This window comes from Abramis brama, assembly GCF_963993115.1.
Source record: "Abramis brama genome assembly, chromosome: 4".
NCBI lineage: Eukaryota > Metazoa > Chordata > Actinopteri > Cypriniformes > Leuciscidae > Abramis > Abramis brama.
In genome coordinates this window covers 8,432,867-8,438,866 of record NC_139966.1, presented here as the reverse complement: position 1 = coordinate 8,438,866, position 6,000 = coordinate 8,432,867, and the positions used below count along the sequence as shown (strand labels likewise).

The window sequence follows — 6,000 nt, the reverse complement described above, 5'->3', positions numbered from 1 at the left end:
TGAAATAAAACTGAAAGAAAAGAAGACGTTCAACAGAAAGTTAGCTACTCACCCCATTCCTACATGATATCCACACGCAAACAAGTATGGAGTAGGGGTGTGACGAGACGCGTATCTCAGGATTCATGACTGGAAAAATAGTATGCAGGTGCATTTTGAAATGTTTTAACTAATAATCTTCTAATGCAAGTCATTTCAGGTATCCTTTATGATTATGAATTATCAAATGCGAGTTAATCTCGAAAGACTGAAATTGAGTTGAAAATAATATAAATATAGAAACTAATGCAAAGATCAATCCTATAATAAGAGCTCTACACAGTGTGCAGTAATTATATAAATGATACTGTCAGCCACCATAGTTACACAAATGAAGGAAATCAATGCATTTATTAACATTCAGAAAGCTGTCTTTTTGCTCTGTCTTCAGATTAGTGTAATGATCAGAATAAACACACACACACTATTCTCACTGCGACGGGCTTGAGCTCTCAGTGTGGCATTGTGAATGTGCTGTCAATGTCTATACTGATTTTAAAAGAGCCCGTCTGGAGATTCAACGGTCTGATCCTTTCATTTGCGGCCCGTCTGACTTACGCTCAGGGAAAAAAACACATGAGGAAAAAGGGAATCACATGACAGGGACCTTGACTACAGGTAAATTACAAAATTAAAGACATGACACGTGAAAGTGAAAACCAAACCCAAACCAGCATGACTTTTTTTCTTCAATTATCTACAGTCTTCTGCAATGCCCTCCAAATCTCGTGAAGCCTGACAGTGCACTTGGAGAACCAAATAAGAGACACAGAGACCAGATTGCTGCTCAGTTTAATACATGCGTTAGCCTGTTTTCTGCTTGTGTCAAAGTTGCAGGCAGGAAAACCACAGAAAGGAAGAGAAAGTGTAGACAGATCACAGAATGCAAACTCAAACAGGGTGACAGAGAGCCAACACATATTTTACACTGGCACAAATATCACATCAAGGTAAGTCTTCAGGATTATAATGATACCGAGCTCTAGGGATTCTGCTTTTAGTTTACATTAATTTACAGACTCTTTACAATCTGAAATATACAGAGGTGGAAAGTAAACATGTAAATGTTCAACACTTCCACTCTTCTGTAGGCCAGGGGTTGATTCACAGACGATCAGCTTCAGTGAGAAGATCGATCATGACAAACAGATGTATTTTTGATGGCTACAGAAAATCTATACTCTCCAATTAAAGTGTCTGGATTGTGATATTTAAAGGAAGAAACCAGAGAAAATAATATTATAAATTATTTAATGTTTTTATTTCACCTATGTGAAAATGCTCAATAGTAGTAATAATAAATTAGATTAAAAAGTTCGTTGAGACAAACTTTTAGTTGGCTTGAGAAAGTCTGACCAGAAAGTTTAAAGCAGTTTAAAGTAGTTTGTAGTTTAAAAGTAGTTTGAAGTAGTTTAAAGTGTGATAGATAATAGATAATTCTGGGTGGTTGCTATGCGTTTGCTAAGGTATTTTCTTGAACTGCTTTTACATGACCTTCAAAGTATTCCTGATTTTGGATCCTCCTCCTTCCTAATGTTATATTCAGCCCACGCATGAGCAGATAGAAAATGTAGCGAGTGAACAAAATGCACAAGATGTTTTAAAAGAGGAATTAAATGTTGGTCAAACCGCAACTAGAGTAGCTGAGTCAGTATTGTTTAATGAGGAAGAGGTTTTGTTGGACGCTGACATTTGTCAACCAAGAGAAAAAAAAATCCAGAAAATGATCATGTTACAAAAGTGTCATGTCAATCCCATGAGCTGCTCTTCCCAGTCAGATGATGGGTTGATGAACACAGAGTCTGAAAGTGATGTTGGTGGAGATGTAACAGATTGGAAGTCAGTTAATTTTAAATAAATCTAGATTCCCAGCCACACCAACACAGAGAGAAAAGACACGAAAGACAAGAAATATCAAAATAGTATTTTATTATTTTAAAAGTTAAAGGGTTAGTTCACCCAAAAATGAAAATTCTGTCAGTAATTACTCTCCCTCATGTTGTTCCAACCCTGTAAGACCTTCGTTCATCTTCGGAACACAAATTAAGATATTTTTGATGAAATCTGAGCCCTTGTCTCACTCCTCCATAGGCTGCTACAGTAGGTGTCCCAAACTTGCTGGCCCAGAAAAGTTATTAAAGAGATCGTTAATATAGTCCAAGTGACTACAGTGGTTCAATCTTAAGTATATCAAGCGACGAGAATACTTTTTGTGCGCAAAAACAAACAAAAATAACGACTTTATTCCACTATTCATTTCCTTCTCTCTGGGCCTCGTAGTGTTTTTGCGCTGTGCGTCTGTGTTGCACGTCATCACGCATCACACACATGACCAGCGTCGGCCAATAGTAAGCTTACGTGGTGACGTGCAACACAGACGCGCTGCGCAAAAACACTACGCGAACCAACTAGAGGTCGAGAGAGAAGGAAATGAATAGTGGAATAAAGTCGTTATTTTTGTTTGTTTTTGCACACAAAAAGTATTCTCGTTGCTTGATATACTTAAGATTGAGCCACTGGAGTCACTTGGACTATATTAACGATCTCTTTAATAACTTTTCTGGGCCAGCAAGTTTGGGACACCTAGCAGCCTATGGAGGAGTGAGACAAGGCTCAGATTTAATCAAAAATATCTTAATTTGTGTTCCGAAGATGAACGAAGGTCTTACGCGGTTGGAACAACATGAGGGTGAGTAATTACTGACAGAATTTTCATTTTTGGGTGAACTATCCCTTTAAGTTTAAAAGGGCATCAAAATCACAATCTCCTCAAAAACCAGGGGAGACAATAAAAACCATGGATTGTCCAATATTCTGTCCCAGGGTGAAACAATACCCAAGTCCAGTCCAGCCTGGAGTCAGCTCTGAGTTTCCCCTGCCGCCGGCAAGAATGTCAGTTTCAGCCATAGACTGTGAAAAATAGGGTTTCAGTGGGACCTTGAATAGCCGATTCCAATCCAAAAAATCCAGGACCAGGATTTCCGCGGCGCCGCTCTGCATCTGTCAGTGGAGAGATCGTAAAATCAGTGGGTAGCTTGCTCATAGCCCCCGGCAACTTTAAAAATCTCAGGTGACTGAAGTGACAACTTTCCTTTCCTAGAGCTGGTAAGTCCCGCCCCCTTCCGCTAACCCCGCTGGACCTCTAGGTTGAAAAATCGTCAATGCAAGTGAATGGGAGAAAATAATTATTTTCTGGTCCCGTTTGAATTGTGCCATGAATGTGAACATATGTTGTCTGTGATTTTTTTATATAATCTTTCGTGTGAAGAATGCTACAATTTAGCGGGTAGAAGTTTGATAACCTTGTGTGAGAGCACTTTGTGGACTACAACTCTTCGCTGCTTTCGACGCGTTTGAAACGTCACCACCATTCGCACACGGACACTAGCTCACGGATCCCGCTAAACATGACTGTGTCTTTGGTGCACTTCACCGCCTTCTTTCAGGGAGAGGACAAAATCGTTGAGGTTGGCGAAAACCACGGGTAAGTCAACTTTATGGGGTGACGTCACATAGGCGACATGTAGTCTTTCTCGTTATGTCTTTTCCACAACTGCTAGCTGAAGAATCATACCATATACTGTCAAACTCGTAACAGGAAAGATTATATAAAAAATTCACAGACAACATATGTTCACATTCATGGCACAATTCAAACGGGACCAGAAAATAATTATTTTATCCCATTCACTTGCATTGACGATTTTTCAACCTAGAGGTCCAGCGGGGTTTTACGGAAGGGGCGGCCGTCGGCCGATCTGGCACCTTTGCAGAAATGAACAACTAAGAACGACTCCTTTAGCTCAGATGCTAAAAACACACATGCACATCAGTGTGGGAAAAAAAAGACCACTTCCCTTCAGTCTGAGGTTTGTGTTTGTTGACACTGCAGAGTCTGGGATTCGGCTCCACCAGGGCGCAGGAAATCCAGTCAGCAACAACACAGAGGGAAAAGAAGATCAGCAAACCCGTCCGCTTCAGCACACGGCTCGTTCATCCGTCCAGAGTGTTCTCTCTCCCGGTAAGAGATCTAGCTTCCTTTTTATTGGGAGTGATCTGATCAGCTGGCAAATTAGATCGCTGATGTTGGGTTCTACAGGTGTGTCAATTAGTGTTTGTTGTTGCAGTTTATGAAGGAGGAAAAACAGTACTATCAATGGTCCAGCAACATCACAGCAAACAAGGGAAAACGACAGCAAACAATATAAAAGTTAATCCACAAAAAACAAATATGAAAGTTAGGCAAGAATTGCTATATCAAATCAATAACAATTTCCAAAATAAAGTAAGGTTAACCATCAATCACATTGCTCCACTAGTTTTATATTATATGACAGAGACACACAGATGGATGTGGAGAGTGCTTACTCTTTCACCAGAATGTAGTCCTTTTTACAAAGAACCAAAGGCTTGAGATCAGTTAAAGTTGATGAGTTTTTCCCCGATCTAAAGTGCTCCTTGATTCAGTTTAACTATTCATGAAAATACAGAACACCCCGGCCAACTGACCTTCACAGACCAAGACATTTTTAGTCTAAATAATGTATGATAAAAGTTAGCATGAATAGCTAATGATGGTTAAGTGTCTTTTGTTTTTGTTTTGTTTGTGTTAACCTCTCTGTTTTGTTAAAATGCAAATTAACATTTGCTATGTGTGACATAAAGCTGGGTTCTGTAAACATCAATGGTGCCAGAGAGGATGCTGTTTTCTAGAGATTTTTTTACCCATTTCTTGTGTTCAGGGGCGTAGCAGCCATTACGGGGGGTGGGGTGGGGGGGGGGGGGGGGGGAGAGACTAAAGCTGTATGGTGATGTGACCCAAAGGTGATGATCATAATAATAAATTCTAGATAGAATAGCAATTGGCATTTTACAGCACCCTAGTGGCAATTTTGGGAACATGCCATGATAGCTTACCGCAACCTATTTGTGTAAAATCATTCTCAAAATAAAAAAATACTGCAGGACTTGGGACTTTCAGACCACTGTGGACATATATAGTTTATTTTTATGAAATAAAGATATTTTATGATATTTACAATATTTCAGTTACACTTCACTTGAACAATAACTTTTATCTTACTTCTTAACAGTTGGACAAAAAAAGTGTTAAAGGCAGGGTAGGTAGGATTTTTCTAAAAAAAAAAAACATTCCAAATTTGTTTAAACTGTCTTTATATATAAAAATCGAGTGACTGTAGACCTTTTAATCTGCAATAAACAGCTCATTATTTCCATTCACTCCCACCCCCTCCCTTCTGAGCTCCTTCCAAAGCCACGCCCCCAAAACACATGAACGCGCGACGCCAAACGCTCAGGCTCAGCTGGAAGACGCATTTATTACCTGAGACGAGTGGAGAGGAAGGAGCGCAGTACATACAGTGACATCATGTCAGAATCACATGTAATAAAATACCTAACTTTATCACTATGAATATAAACAAATAAGATTTCTTTTAGTACTCACTATCAAGCTAGCATATCGATAATGGTAAAGTTTCATTCGGTAACGGGCTATATTTATAAGGCAAAGCTAAAAACAGGTTGCATTGATACACATTTTTCCATTACCATCAGTTACACTGTGATGAAGGTGAATTTCGTGTAAGATTCATAACATATACGGTGTTTTGCATGTAAGAGTTTCCATGATGAAAACATTGTTGACACTAATGAAGACTAACGTACACTCAGAGTCCGGAGACAAGTACCTCATCGTCGGTTCGAGGACAGGTCCGGGGTTGAGGGCGAAGCAGAGGAGGTCGTTCAAGAGTGCGGGCAGGGTCCGAGGAAGTAGTTTTTGCCTTGTTTGCCTTCGCTGACTGCATATGCAGGTGCTTTGAGCTGAATATTTCCGGGAACGGTGACATGTGATGAGTGCACGCAGTGGGGCTCGGGCACGAGACATGAAGGCATCTGATTGGTTCTTTACATTCGCACCGAATGGCAGTGATTGGTCAG

General features: G+C 39.9%; 1 protein-coding gene across 3 annotated transcripts in view; it reads left to right on the top strand.

Moving 5' to 3' along the window:
* Nucleotides 1-893: 893 nt before the first annotated feature.
* LOC311081602 (protein NLRC3-like) overlaps nucleotides 894-6,000 on the top strand; it is a 649,618-nt gene continuing 644,511 nt past the window's right edge. For 2 of the 3 annotated variants that reach the window (XM_084112153.1, XM_084112152.1), the window contains exon 1: nucleotides 904-989. The gene's annotated coding sequence lies outside the window, so the exon portion shown is untranslated. Of the gene's footprint in view, nucleotides 990-3,931; nucleotides 4,061-6,000 lie in introns of all 3 variants that reach the window. The other variant, XM_084112154.1, reaches the window with a different exon arrangement.